We start from the raw sequence: 17,959 nt of genomic DNA on the forward strand, positions 1-17,959 counted from the left end.
AAAAATAGGCAAAAGATTTGAATAGACACTTCCCTAAAAAAAGATATAGGAATAGCAAATAAGTCTTTGAAAAGATGTTCAACATCACTATTCAGAAAATACAAAGTAAAATCACAGTGAGATATCATTAAGGGCTCATTAAAATGGCTGAAACGTAAAGAAAATAAAATGAAACTAACAAGCACTAGTGAAGATATGTAGCAACTGGAACTCTCATACACTGCTGATGGGGATGCAAATAGAACAGCAATTCTAGACTGAATGCTGGCGTCCTGGAGCCACTGGATCGGTTGGAAATGGCAGAGGTGAAGAAGACACTGAAAGGACTTCAGAGCCAGAAGGGAGCACCGGGCATCATCGTGGTGAACACAGAAGACATTCCCATCAAGAGCCATGGACAATCCCATCACTACACAGTTTGCCAACCTCATGCACAACTTCACCTTGAAGGCCGGAGCACCATGCATGAAATTGACCCCTGGAATGACCTCACCTTCCTTCAAATTCGCTCCAAGAAAAATGAAATTCTGGTTGCACCAGATAAAGACTGTTTCCTGATTGTGATTCAGAATCCAACTGAATAAGCCACTCTCTTGGCTTCCTGCATCATTCCTTAATGTAATAGCCCCTAGGAGTGATAATATTAATCATTCAACCAACTGGCAGGTGGAAATCGCCTTAGAGCCTACTTAGACTGATCCAGTGCCCAAAGTCATCAAAGTCATCCCTCTGCTGGCCAGTCACTCTTGAATTCTTGGGAGGACCTTCTTTCCTCACCTCCAGATTTTGGAGCAAGAGCTTGAGCAGCCCACACACCCTGCTTCCTTCCATCTGACCTTCAGTTCATTTTGTCACCCTTGGAAAAGTCTGTTTTTCTTTAATTAAAAATAACTAAAGTGCTATAAAAAAAAAAAAAGAACAGCAATTCTACTCTTAGGTATTCACCCAAGGTAAATTAATTTTAGTTCATACAAAAACCTATATATGACTGTTTAAAGTAGCTTCATTCATAATTTCCCAAAACTTGAAATAAGTTATATATTCTCCAGCAAATACATGAATGAACAAACTGTAGTACATCCATAAGATGGAACACTCAGTAATAGCAAGGAAAAGTGAAGCACACACAATATGGCTGAAAATGCTAAGTAAAAGAAGCCAGACCCAGAGGTTACTTAAGATATGATTCCATTTTAGAAGAACTTCTTGTTTTGTTTTGTTTTTAACAATTGTGGGAGAGGGTTTTTTTTTTAAGATTTTATTTATTTATTTCAGAGAGAGAGAGGCAGAAAGCATAGAGTGGGGAGAGAGGGGCCAGAAGAAGAAGCAGATTCCCCGCTGAGCAAGGAGCCCAACTCAGGGCTCAATCCCAGGACCCGGGGATCATGTTCTGAGCTGAAGGCAGGTGTTACCCTACTGAGCCACCCAGGTGTCTCAATTTCAGAAGACTTTCTAGAAAGGCAAGACTATCAGTACAGAGAAAAGATCAGTAATTGCTAGGGGTTGTGGTAGGAAGAGAGAGGTTGTCTACGCAGGAATACCCTAGGGGAACTTTGGGTTGGTGGCACTGTGGTAGTGGGCGTTTGACACTATTTTTCAAAATCCATAGAAAAATATGAGTATAAAATCAGCTTTGTTAGCAAGATTTTGTTTTCACAGAACAGTTACCATGGAAGATCAAACAATTCTTTAAGCAGATGCATACACACACACACACACACACACAATTGTTCCTCATTATTCATGGATTCCATATTTGCGAATTTGCCTGCTAGCTAAAATTCATGTGTCACCTCAACATCAGTGCTTGGGCTCCTTCATAGTCATTTGTGGGCACATGCATATGTAGGGTTGTGAAAAATTTGAGTCACCTGACATGTATGTTCCCAGCTGAGATGAAACTTTGCCTTCTGATTTCAACTCTCATACTATAAAAGAGTGTCCTTTGGGGGGATGTATCTGGTGCCAAGTTTTTTCACATTTTTGTGCTTTTCATTGGTGATTTCAGCATTTACAATGGAACCCCCCAAAATAGCGCTTCCGTGCTAGCTCTGTTTCTAAGCTGTGACTGATGTGCCTTAGGAAGAAAATGTGTACATGAGATAAGCTTCATCGAGGCATGAGTTATAGTGTTGTTGGCCATGAGTTCAATAAAACAAGATTATATACTGATCATTTAATAAAAATGTGATCAGAGGCTCTGAGTACTTCCCCTAGAAGAAATGGTTCAATATTCACTACCTCGGTGTTCAACAGTGACAAAAACAGAACTACTGTGGCTAGTAAGAGCCAAGTGTGCTATATAGATTTATGTATACATTTATAACATATACATAATTATATACTTGAAAGGATGTTCTATTTAATTCTAAAATTTAAAAAAAGTTTATAAGCAACCATTTTTTAAATTCCTGGGCTTGATTTCATACTTGTATAATCTTGCACAACTTGTACAATGCTGTAATCATTTTTGCAATCATATCCCTTCTGGAGCTTATTCTCAGCTCAAAGACTTTATATAATAAAGTTTGGCATCAGAAGTCCCTTTTCTGTGGTCTTCCTCGATCTTCAAGTTGTTCAGTGATTCTCAGCAGAAAGGGTACAGCTTAATTCCCTGTTAAGGTGATTGCAGTGGACATTTTGTTCAATTTACATTTTATCAGAACCCTGAATCTAATCTTTCCTTCTCTCAGCCAACAGAGAAATTGAATGATATGAGGAAAAAGTTGCCTCTTTCCTTCTATCCAGCCTCTGCTTTTAGCTTTCAATTTCAATCAACAACCAAAACCATATAATGTTTCTACCTAGATGTAAAGATCATGGCTATCATCATTTATTCTATAATTATAAAATAATTATTTATCACTCTTTTTTAAAAAAATAGAGAACTTGTCCTCATAAAGGAAAGCTCTAGAATTTAATAGTGTTCTACAGAGGTTACTTGAAATACACTCCCCCCTTCTCTTAAAAGCTGATGTTGCAGTTAGCACCAGTAAACACTCTTTAAAGAGACAAACATATCTCTGGTGGAAATTACAACATCTAAAGCTACTGAGGTTTTTTTTAAAGGATATTTAAAGTGCTCTCATAAAATCAATTATAATTAAATTAAGATAACGTTTGAGGAGGTAGCAAAGAAGAGACATCAAAACCAAAGCCCACCCACTGAGATGAAACATTCAGATTTTTCATTAGTTGATTTTTCTTTCTTTCCTTCCTTCTTTTTTCTTGTCGTTCCTCTGTTTTCTTTCTTGCCTTTCTCCCCTTCTTTCTTATTTTACTTATTGGATGTCTATTGAGCACTTTGCAAGTTTATGTTCCATCCAGTCCAGTCTTTCTGATTTCGCCATTTATAAGAATATTTGTTAGGACTAGCACTCAGCCAAAATCGAAGTTTATCTTCTCTGTCTCTCCCTTTATGATCTCTATGACAGATATCTCCTGCACTAGACTCAAAGAATCTCTTCTTCCAGCAGCCAAATAGGGCACTTAAAGCTTGCCCAAGTTTGAGGGAGAAAAATTAAGCTATACAATGCTTTTATCTTTCCTCTGTGGTGGTGATAGCACCTTTACACACCTTAAATAATAGAATATTTATTATATTTTTAAATTCACCTGTAATTTCTCTAAAGGCCTAGTGATTGGGAACATTGAGCCTTTTGGAAATATTAAAAGAACTGAGAAAGAAATCTCAGGGAAAAGATAAGGAATTGCTTTGGAAAGATCACTGGAGTGTTGTATAGTTCTATCTTATAAATCAGATAAGATTTATGAAATTCCATGGAGATAGAATTGTTTCTGGCTAAGAGCTTTATATAAGGGATTTACACATTTTCTACTTTTTTTATTGCGAGTAATGGAATACATATCCCGTGAAGAATGAACATATGGGACTGAAACACTTTTACGTGCATGTCTGGGCGGCACTGGAACTCTTTCAGAATATGAATATGAACCAGTGAAAAATGTCAAATATTTAATCTATTGTAAAAATGGATCCTTAGGCTACTTAGCATGCATTGGAGAAAATAGCAAGATTTGGCTTGGATTTAGACTGTGGAAGGAAATGGCCCTTTGTCCAATTTCACATTTCCTGTTAGGAAACACTAGGGCATGCAATTTCAGAGGCCGCACTATTACATATAGATATTGAAAGCATGTACATGAGTGTTTTAGATGAGAAAAGAAAACCAAACAGCTCCCTTCGCTCTGAATAAAGGTTTATTAATGCAACTAATTCAACAGATTTTTTTACTAAAGGACTACTGAGGGAGGCAGAGCAATAAACACCAGGAGTAAACGATAAAGAATCAATGGCCCCTGTCCCCACCAAAGAGCTCATTGTCTACCTAGGGCAAGACATATCAAGATAAATAACTAAATGAATGAATGGCAAAATCTATGCTATATTATTAAACTGATTCAAATATATATATGCACACATATGTACATACACATACACACACATATTTGGGCTCCGACTAAACATCAGAACTCAGATAATTTGGCCTACCTCCACATTCACCAATACGCTTTGCTTTTATCATCAATACATTGCAGCCTTGTATGATAGTTCATGTGATCTGAACATGCCACTTCTGGAACTTGCTATAATAATGTCACTCTTCTTTGCCTCCCAAACAATGTCGCTACTACTATGCCAAATTACATTGGGAATTGGATTTAGTAGCAAGAGGCAACATTCTTCACAGGGTATTGAACCAAGAATCTGAAGATTTGGCTTCTAGGCTCAATCATTTATTCTTGATATGATGCTGATATAATCATCTACTTTGGCCTCCTTGTCCCATAGAAAAATGATACTTGCCCTGTTAACTAAAAATGAAATTGGACATGGTCAAAAAATGTTTATTAATCAATAATAAGGTAAATTAGCAAATATCCTTAATTTTCACACTAATGTAAAAATTTCTTTTATAGGGGGATCCCTGGGTGGCTCAGCGGTTTAGCGCCTGCCTTTGACCCAGGGCATGATCCTGGAGTCCCGGAATTGAGTCCCACGTTGGGCTCCTTGCATGGAGCCTGCTTCTCCCTCTGCCTGTGTCTCTGCTTCTCTCTTTCTTTCTGTGTGTCTCTCATGAATAAATAAATAAAATCTTTAAAAAAATTTATTTCATAAATTTTGTTAGCATGAAGGATCTGCTTCTATCAATATTTGGTTAAGGAAAAATTAGATAGGTAACTGAGTGTTTCAAAATTTCACATTAAATATGTCCAAGTAAACTTAAGATCACCTTTAAAATTGAGAAGCAAAGATAATATGCAGCAGAAGTGATTTTTAAACTATGGTGCTTGACTTGTGGTCTTTACTAGAGATATTTTAATTAGCACTATGAAGTCATTATCATTCTTCCTATGTCTTCCCTCATGTCAAATTCTTTCAAAAGAAAATAGAGATTCAACTCTATGTTTCAAAGAAATATGCCTTTATTTTTATGCCAAACTTTTCAGAGCTTATTAATAATCTACAAAGGAAATGCTGAGCCACAAAGCATTTTCACAGAAAGCATCAACTCAGATGCAAAGGAAATAAAAAGCCACCTGAAAAACCACAACTTTTAATGGCACTTCTTTAATAATGAAAAAGCATTCAATTCTCTGCTCAATAATCCTATTAGAGCCACCGCTTTGAAAATTTATACCAAAATAATCAGTTTAAAGTAAATGATTTTTCTCAGAAAGCACTGCTGCTCTAAAACCTTATTTCTCCAGTTTTTATCGAGTATGATTATAAGGGCCAGTCATAATGCTTGATAATAGAATACTGTCAATCCTTAATCAAATATCAGCTAGTCACTACTTCATCTGGGAGCAGTTCTAATAAAATGCGATTTTTTTATTCTCTTTGTCATCTTCTTTGCAGAGAAACATCATCACCACACAGAAACAGTAAATAATGGATCATTGTGCCAATTGTCCCTAAAGATTAGTGTGTGAATGGGGGGGGGGGGATTTCTCAATCCCCCTTTTTAAAGTATTTTTCTAAAATTGAATTTGACTGCATGACTTTCTAGTTATATAAAACAATGATTAATTCTTAACTCTTATTTGCTTCCATCAACTACGGAATTGGGTAGAATTTTACTTGGGAATTCTTGGAGGGCCTGACCAAGGAATATGATAGGGCAATGATAAGCTAAGGACAAACTGGATTTGCTGCAACAACTAAATAAGCAGCCAGGGAAGAAAGTCATGTGCTAGCTGGGTTGGTCCCCGTCAGGATGCTTAGAAGAGAACAGGAACAGCCAAAGGAAACCAGTGCACAGGCCATGTGCAGAGAGTGAAACTGGTTGTGTTTTTTATTGGTTTCTTTGAACACCATGCAACAGGGGCAGAGAGTAAATCTGCATGGGTGTGGGCAGGACACGATTCCTTTGGAATCTGTTTTCCTGACATGCATTTAGGAGAACAGAGAGCAACAAGCAAAATTAGGAGAGCTATCAAATATTCAATTTAGTCTGCTGACTCTTCCACTGATCTTCACGGCTGCCCTTTCTCTCTCCTACCTGGCACTTTCCTGTCCAAGACCGTGAAGCTGCCTGGTTAATTCAGTCCAAGGTTATGACTTTCTGACTCTCCCCAAGTTCACTTCCACCTACGGATCCTGTCTTAGCTCTCATTACCTCATGTTTCCTAAAGGAGAGATAGTCTTACCTGACAAACTAGACCTAAAGCTTTAGACAAACTGGACTTGTGGTCTTTACTAGAGATATTTTAATTAACTTCTCCAAACTCATGTGTTTTCCTGTCTCTACACCTTTATTCACACTCTATTCTTCTGCCTGGAAAATCTCCCTCACCAACTTCCATCTGTGCCTATAAAGGCTCTGTCAAATACCACCCCAGCTTCCACGAAGCCTCCTGAAGTTCCTTATCTCAGCCCTAATTCACTTCTTGCATCCATGGCACTACATATTCCTTTTATTCTAAAATATATACCATTCTGCACTTCCTCACACTCACTTGTATGCCTTACAACCAGAGAAGTACAAACTACTCGAGAGCAGAAATCAAATGTACACACTTAGGTTCCCCACAGTGATTAAGCAAGTGCTGTCTTCTCTTAGTAAGTTCTCATGTCTGCTGCATTAATTGAATCTTATTCATAGTTATCTCCTCTGAAAAATATAGCCAATCAACAATGAAAGGAAATATGAGGAACATAGAGGTATGATACATTTTTGGCTGGGTAGAAAAAAATATCCCTACAATTTCCAGGAAATTATTAGCTCTTTCCTCCTTGGTTTCTTAGAGGAATGAGCCAGACAACTTTTCTATGTGATACATTTGCAAAACTGTGTATCTGACATTAACTGCTTGAAACTTTACATTTAAAAGAGGAAGAAATAACAAAATGCATTATTCCTGACTTTTAAAATGTTGCTTGACATCAGTTGTATGAGGATATTTTTTATAGTAACTACCAGATAAAGGTGCGTGCACCTAAAGTGAATGGGTGAAAAGAGAAATAAAGGGAAAGAGACAGAACATAGGAGAGAGCTAGAGATTATATATAGTCATTGTTGACAGAATGACTTGCACTTGCTTCAAGCACACGTAATAACCTTTCATTTTTCATTGACTAGAAAATATGTCAACTAAAATTTTCCTTTACTCATCCTCTTTATAATATATATGTGTGTATATATATATATATATATATATACATATATATATAATCTCAAAACTTTATAGCAACATGGAAATACCCTATATTTCATTTTAAGGGCCAATCCTTAAGCTATGCTGCTCAACTTGAGGTCTTTATTAGAGATATTTTAATTAGCACCATGAAATCATTATAATTCTTCCTGTATCTTCCTTCATGTCAAAGTTCTTTTAAAAGAAAATAGAGGTTCACTTCTATCTTTCAAGGAAATATGGTTTTATTTTTATGCCAACTTTGTGATCAATGTATAGGACAAAATCCATAGAACTTGATTAAGACTCCTCTTAAAAGTTCTAGAAAATTCTAATTAATTGGAAATGAAAGTGGCAAAGCACATTACATTTTCATTTTTATTTGTACCAGGAGCATTCATTTCTAAATTTTCAAGTATTTTTTTAAATGGCCAAATTTTAATATCCATGTCATTAAACATTCTAAATCAATAGAAGTGGTAACAATTAACAGCTCCATCTTCCTCCACCTTAATCATGTTCCTCAAAGCCATCGTCATTTAATATTTCTGTATTAAGTTGCTCTGTAGGTTACTTTCATACTGCTAAGTAATATGCTTACATAGCTATTTCTTAACTTATCACCCTTAGATCATTTCCATTGATTTTCAGTCATGATAGATGAGGATTTATTTCACATGATTCTCACTACTCTCCCTCAATTTTTCTAGTTAGATTGTTATTTTTAGTACCTATGCCTTCATACCATATATTATACTTAAATTTTAATTTTTTGTTCCATTAACCATGGACTGTATCCTTGGACTGCTCACTTTGTAAGATGATGTTTCATAAGGTAACATCGTCAAGTTTTCAAATCACAAGGGCAAGAAGATCAAGCCTCCTTTGTTTAATAAAAAGAAAGAAGAGGACAGTGTCCCAAACCTCTCCTCTTTAGGGTGTCACCTTGAAAACCTAACAAGCCTGATAAGAAGTCAGATCTTTTAGTCCTATGGTGCAAGGCTGTGGGCTACATGATCCTTGAACCTGGGAATATACATGTCCAAGATTAAGTGAGAAGTATCCGACTGTTCAGGAGACAGTCACAAGGCAATTGCTCTCACCTCTCAAGGAGATAAGAGAAGGTTTCATTATTCTCTCTTTGACTTTTCTGTATCATTCTGAGTGAAAGTCTGTCCAGACTTTGCAGACATTGCCGTACTACCCTTACGCACATGGCAATTTCTAAGGTTTACTCACTGACAAACACATTCCCTCTTTCTCCTATATTGGTATGAGGGCCTGGAAGAGAGGGGTGTCTCTTGTTGGCATACTTACTTTATCTTTACAACAGTTACTCAGACTGTACCCTCCTTCTCCCTCTCCCGGTACACTGCCAGTGTAACTTCAGTTTTTCACATTGTCAAGGCTAATAGAATTCACATTCTGTTCTTTAATTAGAATCTCTCCCATACATTGTCTGTACATTGATTAAAATGGCAAGTCAGTAGAAGAATTTGCATTGTTATGAACATGCAGATATTATCCATTACCAAGTACATCATGATAATACATAGTTTTCTTACTGTGCTATTCAAAGGAAAATGTTCCTGGCATCAAGATCAAAAGGTCTATCCTTCAAACCCAAATGATTTCTCATGTTAATCTACCTCATATTTGAAATATTCATTTTCTTATACAGTTTTGAGGCTTCTCCTTTTTTTTCTTCTCGAGAGAATAGACATACTGTCTCTTCATAATATTCCTGGTGTCTGTGGCTTCCTCCTTGTTCTGTCTAGATCTCAAAATGCTTATCATTTTTGAAGACATAATTCTTGGAGCCCACTGAACCATTCTAATTTGTACCAAAATTTTTAAAAAGAGACTACTATACAGCTGCTATATTGTGATTTTTTTCATTTGATGACTGAATCATTTCCCCTATTTTGTTTTTTTGTTTTTTCGTTTTTTTGTTTTTTGTTTTTTTCATTTCCCCTACTTTGTGTATTATCCACCTTCGTTCTTTTTTTCAATGTCATTTTACTGTAATACACCCCCAAATAACTTTGTTATAACAAATGCATAGTTAATTAACTTTCCCAATTACAGCATATAGAAAAATGACTTCATTTAAATTGATTGAAAATTTGACTAAGACTAGAATTCTAATCTCAAAATCATTTTCACTCGCAACTCTGAAAACCTTCTTCTCCTCTACTCCCCAACAAGCAGGTTTTGACTAATAAGAAGTCTAACATTTAATAATCACTCTTTGGAAGGTGATTTTTTTGCTTGGCATTGGATTTTGATGATTTTTTATTCACTCTCCCTTCCTTGCAGGCATTCAAGCCTGTGACTTCTCTGTCTCTACTTCATCAGTTAGCACTCTTTCACCACTTTTTATCTTCTGAGGATTTATTAAGATCTGTAGTGAAGAAAAGGCCAAGAATTTGGCCTTGGGGAATCTTTAAGGGCTGAGCCAAAATAGAGAAGGTGCCAAAAGAGATATGATAGAAAAGTCAAAGAGGTAAGATGAGAACCAGAAAGGAATGGTTTGTCACAAGCCAGAAGGGATGCTGCAGCAGTGTCGAAAGTGGATGAAACTGTATAGCTCCCTAACTTTGATTTTATCTCTAGGATAGGGAAAGCCTAATCTCATAATCCCTCAAGTTTTTTGGAGTTTTTTTTTTTTTTTTTTTTTTTTGATTCTGTTTCTACTGCTATCCTGGAACTCACTTTTATAGCTGCTCCTAGATCACACCTTCACATAGAATCATGCCACTTCTGAACTTCTATATGCCAATATCACAGTTTCTGACGACAGCCCCTTTGTTTCCAGTTTCTGATGCCCTTTTATCACTCTACAGCCACTATTCAATTCCATGATAACTCCAATCTTCCCAGAGTTAGATTCATTTCTTGCCTACTCATCACTTTAACTGCCCTATATCCCATGCTATAAACTTATTGCCTATTCTGGTTTTTCACTCCAGCTTCCCTCAACAACTCATATTTTCTACAGAATCACTGAGCAGCGTTGGACAAAACTGTAATACTTTGGCTACTGTTTGTACTACAAATTAATGGTCTCCAACCTGTGGGAGCCTCTCAATGCCATTCCATAATTCATCAAGTATCCCTAGGCACATTCTTTACTCTGTGATGGTGGCATTTGCATGATTGCCCTCACTCATCATGTTTCCCATCATTCTTACCAGTTTAGGGCTTAATTGCTTCCCACCTCACAGGGAGAATAAAAGCTATAGAATAAAAAAAAATAAAAAAAAAAAAAAAAAAAAAAAAAAAAAAAAAGCTATAGAATATATAAGCTCTCAACTATCTTTTAACCTATCGTAATCTGCTTCCTTTCATCTTTGACAAAGATGCGTGGCTTTGACCTATAGAGTTAACTATCATAATCATTTGGATTATAGATGTGTACTATATGTAGTCATAATCTATAAATAAAAAGGGAGAAGTTATATAAGCCACATTTTCTTACAAAATAAATATCAAGTAAAATTAAGCTAATTTGTGTTCAGCATTTGTTAGTTTGAGGTACACACACACACACACATACACATATATGTATATACATATACATATAGTTTAAATCCTAACACCAATCTTTTGGGGTAGGAGAAGAAATATGAAGCATAGCAAGTACAAGTAATTAAGTTCACATACTTCACAAACTGTAGACTCGGGTATACACCTGGGCAGTATGGCTCGTTTCCAGCAATTTACCATCATATGTAGATTTTTACATCAGGAAACCTCACATACTAAGATTTTTTTTTCATCTCCTATATATCTATTGTGTTTTTACATAGGAAATATGCAAAAATTAGTTTAACAAGAAGTGAACATCATATATACAAATATGTAACCAATGCTGTTTTTAGAAGTAAATTCATAGATTTAAATAGTCCAAATACTATTTTCAGCTTAACAAATACTATTTTCAAAGAAAGAACTAATGCCCTTAGTCTTCAGGACAATTCGGAATCTAGACCATGAATCATCTAGAGTTATTTTTGCTCTACATGATCATAGAAAAATGTTTCAAAGTATCTACAGATCCTCTAGATTCCTCTTTTTAAATTTAGAACTCTGCTACAAGCAAAGGCCTCTTTACCACCCTACTATTTGACTTAGAGAACTGCCCAGTATTTTTCATCAGCAAATATATCTGTATTTAATAAGGATTTTCTGTCACTTGGAAAACCTAAACAACTGAGGAATTTTCAGGATGAGAAGAACATCTTCTTTTTAATAAATGTAACCATTAGAAACAACAGTTGGAATTCTAAGTATGCATTCTAAGCAGGTTACTTGATTTAGCTAATAAAATCACAGGATGCCCAGTTAAATTCAAATTTCCAATAAACAACAAATAATTTTTAGTATGTTTCACACAATGTTTAGGACATTGTTAGGACAAAAAAGCATTTGTTGTTTATCTAAAATTCAAATTTAAATGAATTTTTAAAAATCTGTTGACGCTAGTTCTAATGTTATTAAGATATATTTAGTCAAAATATCAATTTTACAAGAATATTTTAATTATACTTTACCCATCAAGGTATGACAGACAAGACTTCAACCTTTGGGGACGGAATCATCAGCATGGCATCCTGGAATAATGAAAAACCACAAGGACCAGTGACCTAGATGGTTTCATGGATATAGATACATATGCGCACACACACGCACATACACCCCTCAGAATTTCTGGAGATTACTGCAAGCGATTGGGATTTCTAACTGGGCAAGTAGACTTTAAATTAGAGATATTTGAATATTAGTATTTACATTATTTCTATTTATACCCTTGGACTGGTGGAGCCTATAACCTTCAAGGTACATATATAATGTTTCAATGTCTACAAAGTACAACCAATATATACCTTATTTTAGTAAATGGCACCCCCACCGATCCAGTTATTCAAACCAGAAATTGTAGATGCATCCTTGATTTATCTCTATTTCTCAACCCTCACATCATGCTAAGTCCTATCAGCTCTACTTAAGGATCTCAGAATCTGTTCTTTGTACCTTCCCCACTGTCCCTACTCAGTGAGGTCGCCATCCCCCGTAGCACTGACTACTGGTGAAAGCCAGCTTACCTGCCTCTCTGCATTTCCTCTTGCTCTGAATCAATCCGTTTCCCACAGTGCTGTTGTAGTAATTAAAAAAAAAATGCAATTCTGTTGGTGACCCTTTGTTTGAAGCCCTTTTAGGTTTTCACATTCTTCTTATGACAGAGGCCAAAATCTTTAACCTAGCACTATATGATTTAGGCTCTTCCTTCCTTGCTGATTTTGGGAAAACCTTGTTAGCTTTACTAGTCACACAGTAAAGGACAAATTCTGTTATTTGGCACTCTCTCAGTACCATTTTTCTCCCTTAGGGTCATGTCAAACCAATAATCATTTATGTCATAATGTATGTGATTATTTGTGTCATTATTTGCTTGATATCTTTCTTCCCTACTAAACTGTAAGCTGCCCATAAACCTAGTTGCTATCCATATTTCTCTCTCACTACATTCCCAGTGCCTAGGCAATGCTTACATTTATGAGATGGAAGAAAAATAATAGCTACATAAATAAAAAAATGTATGAATATTTGTAGGTCCCCTAGAAGTAGCTCTTACAATGGGGATTGATTCCCACCTAATGCATTTGTACTTTCCAGCAGGGAAGAAGTTGTATTAAAGAAATTTAAATTTTTTTTAAGTAGATTTTTATATCCTTTCTAGGAAAATTCATTTGAATATTCACACCTTCTTCTCCTGCCAACATGTCTCAAAATCACACACTGAGAAAAAAAAAATTTCAGAAAATTCTGAGAACAGCTGGTTAGCATATTTCTTGATTTTTCTAAACTTATATAGAAAATAAGTAAAGAGAAAGTCATGAAGATCAGGCCTGTGCATTGTCTTCTCAAAGAAGAGAACCTGAATATAACCCTTTCAGTTGGGTTTGCTTTAAAGAAACCAGTACATAACAAATTCTAGAAAAATCTCCTTAGGTAAAGGTTACAGGCTGTCAGAGGACCTCAGTTCCTTTCTCACTGTTCATTAAGCAAGCCCAAGTAAGGCTGTCGAAAGCCATTCAAGCTTGGTGGACCCTGACAATGTTTCCAAAAAATGGAGTTTGTGTACAGGGGAGGAGGAGGGTAAAGAGTCATATGCTATTTTCAAGTGTTGATATTATACTCGCAATTTCTTTGGTTTATTGTTCATCAGAGCAATTTAAAAGACAAGAATGAGTAAGCAACAAGGCACTGTTTAAGTAGATCATTCAAGCTTACAAAAAAATCTAACCACTACATCTAATTACAAAGAAAAGGAAATCACTAAAAGAATTATTTCAAGTATATTAAGAATAATACAATAAAGATATTAAAAGTTAAACGAGTAGCTACCATTTTACTGGCACTATTTGAACAGATATGGATAAATAAAACCAACCTGAAAAAGAGGAGGGCAGTGACTTCTGACACCTTTGGCTGTCTAGCATTTTTATGCTACTTTATATAAACAAATCTAAAAAAATTTACCTTAAATTACTGAAATTAAGATAGCAAGTGTGTTCATTTTCCAGGGCTACCATGACAAAGTAACACAGACTGGGACTTAATGAAAATTCATTTCCTCACAGCTCTGGAGGCTAAAAGTCTGAGACTGAGATATAGGCAAGGTTGGTTTCCTCTGACACCTTTCTCCTTGGCTTGCAGGTGGCCATCTTCTTCCACTGTCTCAGTCTTCTGCACTTGTCTGTGTCATAATCTCTTTTTTTCTAATCTCTTCTTATAACAACAGTCATATCGGAGTAGGGCCCACCAATATGACTTCATTTTACTTTAATGAATCCCTGTCTCCACATACAGTCACATACGAGCTAATATGGGTTAGGACTTCAATGTATGAATTTTGAAGGGATACAACAGCATATGTTTTAAATATCTCATATTTTTGTTCTATCTCCTATTTTTTTAATTGAGGCATAATCCACATACTATAAAATTCACCCTTTTAAGTGTACATTTTAAAAAAAGAAAAAAATAAAGTGTATATTTATGTTTCATATGACTCTTTGGGATGGATGTCTGCATATATTTGCTTCCAGAAGAAATATGAGTTTTCTTAAGTATGATTTTATGGAAACCCAGTAGCCTTCATAAAATGATAAAAAAGAATTTGAGACACTGGTGAAAGTAGGAGGGTGTCATGTACTTTTAGCAGTTGAATAGAATTTTTGTACATGTATCAAATTTCAAAATGGTGACTTCTTCTATTTTCTGCCTTTAATTTGTTACTTCTTTAACCCAATGGTTTACTTAAAACCTAGAATTCAAATATATGGGAGTTTATTTCTCAACTCAACCACCAGTTATTTCAGTGATGTTGGGAGCATGGCCAAGAACTTGCCCATTCCCCTACCAACTTTCCATAACAGAAAGATGACACCCAAACAGCTCTCTTCCAGAAGTACACTGAGATGTGTTGATATCGATTGAAAGAGCTGAACACAAATCTCCCTAAGCATTTGTCTCATAACGATAGGTCATTACTATCTTTCCAACTAAAATATCTCTTTGTTAACACGTAGTCTCTCCTTACCTTCCCCCACTCTCCTAAATGATAAATGTTGCTTTTTTTTTTTTTTTTGTAATAAAGTATGTAACGTACACTTTTTCTAACAGGAAATCAGATAGACTGTGCACCCCAGACACACATACACAGAGAAAGTAAGAGACATATACACTTAGGGAGGAGAGATATTCAGCTTATATAATGATTATAATCTTTTAAAGAAAAAATGAGGATATTACATCTATCTGTGTTAATATAAAATTTGTCTTTTAAAATGAAATACTTTATTTACGTTTGCTGTTTGGTTTTACTAACTGTACCATTTCCATATCTGATAACACTTTGCAGAAAAAAGTTCCACCAGGTAAGTTGCTCTTACTAGAAAATTAGTAAGTCACATCATAATTTTATTGATAGTAAAATATATTATTGTAATTACATAAAATTGCCTTTTTCTTGGCCTAGAAACAACCTATTACATAGCAGCATACCAATTAATACTTCTTTGTGTTTTTCCACAGGCTGTTGGTATTCTTGTGAGAGTAAAAAGGGAAACTTAAATCAGTGCTATTTTTCTTGATGGCTCCATGGATCCAAAAGCCCACTGAAGTCAATAAGATTTTGTCTTTAGCAGAAATGTTGCATTGTTACCCTTATATTATCTCTGTGGGAAGGTACAGGAAAAAAAAATTAACTGGCCTAGTTACTTTCAAACACCCAGCCTGGCTTATTTTAAAATATATTAGAGGCTTCACTAATCTTCAAAGGGAAAATAGCAAATTTAGCATATTGTGAGTAATGCTTATAATAGTGGTATAATGCAACCAAAAAAAAGTCGATTTGTTTGGTTGATGTCTAATGAGTTTCTTCCCTTTTTTGAAATATTTTCTTTGGTTTCATGTCCACTAGTTTCCTTTAACATACTGATAACAATCGTTCCCCAGGACCCCTGGCTAGGAAATCACAGTCAGCCAGTCCTGAAGCCTTTCTTCACGGATTGTCAAGGCAGATCTGATTACTCTAGAGACCTTCCTTCAGTTTCAGGACAGAAGCAAATGTGTCTCTATGTGGAACACCAGTCACAATGGCAGACATTTCCTCTGATCTGACTAATCATTACTGCAGAGTGAGATTATCAGAGAAAATAGAACATATTCAGAGATGTTTTCTTCCTAATGGCAGAGGTCTTAGTCTTTAAATATTCTCAAGACCTATCACCTCACAAAGAAATCAGGTTAAGAATTTCACCATTAACATGTCTCTCACTTGGGCACCTGGGCTGTAGAATTAGATATTTCCTTTTTTTTTTTTTTTTTTTTTCTTCTGTGGGAAAGTTCTTATTTTCTTTCTGTCTGTGTGTCACCTTTTAGGACTGCTGTGAGGATTAACTGCAATGAGGATTAACGACAACGAGACTGGAAATATTTCATATATAGTAGCTCAAAAAAATCATTTCTAGAATAACATTGTCATTTTGTCCTTGCATAGAATATTTGCAGATAAATCTTTTTTTTTTTTTTTAATGTACAACAGCCCAAACCATAACTATTGTCATAGCAACATTTTCCAGAAAGCTCTTAGTTTAGGGTAATTAGATATTTATTAAATATGACAGTCATCTCTTAACATACACAGGCAAGAGAGAATATCTGAATTTAGAGGATTAGACTCAAGAAGAGGAAACTACACCTCAAAAAAGAATAGAAGGTAGAAGAAAAGACATTTAACCTGGGTTTAAACCAACATTCTCAATGTAATCAACCATGTCAAAAGAGAAGTAAATTCTCATTTTTTAAATCTAGAAACATGTCAACGTTACTGCTCATATGTTAAATCATATATTTGATCTTTTTCTGCTTTTGAAAAAAGTGTTTTGCTTTACCACTATACAATTTTTCTTCCCCTTTTCCATTTTCTTTTATTTATTCACCAAGTACCAAATAAGGCACTGCAGAGTCAGAACTGAATTCTGAAGGTTTTTAGAAGGGGCCTCAGTCCAATAAGAAGGCCAATATATATAAACCTACTTCCTGAGTGAGGACATACACATTGTGACCTACTTTTTGCCATAGTTTTTACTTCTGGTTATTTTACTTTGTTTCTAATGCCCTATTTAAAAAAAAAAAAAACAAATCTAATTCAATTTTGTTTATATTAGAAAATAAACCCAGGGTCACTTACTCGGTCAGCCAAAGATTACTATCCTAGTGCTTAATCAAAGGTTAAAATTGATTGAGGCTGTCAGGACAACTATTACTGCTCCAAAATATAAACTTCTGAGAATTCCTTTTCAGATATTGAGGAACAATTAAGTTGTTGATGACACCATTTCCATCCTCAACCACCATCCCACACCTCAATAGGACCCCTCTGCAGCCAATGTATCAGGATCCTCATTCCATTCGTACTATTACTTCTTGAATTAGAGCAAGTTTCTATGCCTACATACCTGACAGTAGACATTGAGGAGACTTTAAAAAATTGAACATTTTTACAGCTTGGCTACACTCTGGCTTACATGATCAGTAGTGTCGAAAACAGATTTTATATCTTTAAATGTCAATTCCTTTTTATAAGAGAAAGGAGAAGGAAGATAGCATTCATGAAATGCCTGTCCAGATATAATATATCTTGTAAGAAAAAAGTGAAGATCTAAGGCAAAGGTCAGCAAACTTGTTCTGTAAATTTAGAGCCAGATAGTAAATATTTTAGGTT

At 35.3% G+C, this 17,959-nt stretch overlaps 2 long non-coding RNA genes and 1 pseudogene across 5 annotated transcripts in view; 2 read left to right on the top strand and 1 right to left on the bottom strand.

Annotated features, from left to right (window-relative positions):
• The window catches only part of LOC102155741, a 31,640-nt gene extending 18,586 nt beyond the window's left edge, over nt 1–13,054 (bottom strand). For all 4 annotated transcript variants that reach the window (XR_005380911.1, XR_005380913.1, XR_005380910.1 and 1 more), the window contains exons 1-2: nt 12,771–13,054; nt 12,219–12,278 (exon numbers count right to left, since the gene is read on the bottom strand). This is a non-coding gene — a long non-coding RNA (uncharacterized LOC102155741). The remainder of the gene's footprint in view (nt 1–12,218; nt 12,279–12,770) is intronic.
• On the top strand, nt 297–584 carry LOC100682786 (annotated as a pseudogene).
• Nucleotides 13,055–15,765: 2,711 nt separating the features above from the next.
• LOC119866740 lies at nt 15,766–17,410 on the top strand. The gene is made up of 2 exons (XR_005381206.1): nt 15,766–15,918; nt 16,615–17,410. It is a non-coding gene; the product is annotated as an uncharacterized LOC119866740 (long non-coding RNA).
• Nucleotides 17,411–17,959: the final 549 nt, after the last annotated feature.

This window comes from Canis lupus, chromosome 29 (assembly GCF_011100685.1).
Source record: "Canis lupus familiaris isolate Mischka breed German Shepherd chromosome 29, alternate assembly UU_Cfam_GSD_1.0, whole genome shotgun sequence".
Lineage (NCBI taxonomy): Eukaryota > Metazoa > Chordata > Mammalia > Carnivora > Canidae > Canis > Canis lupus.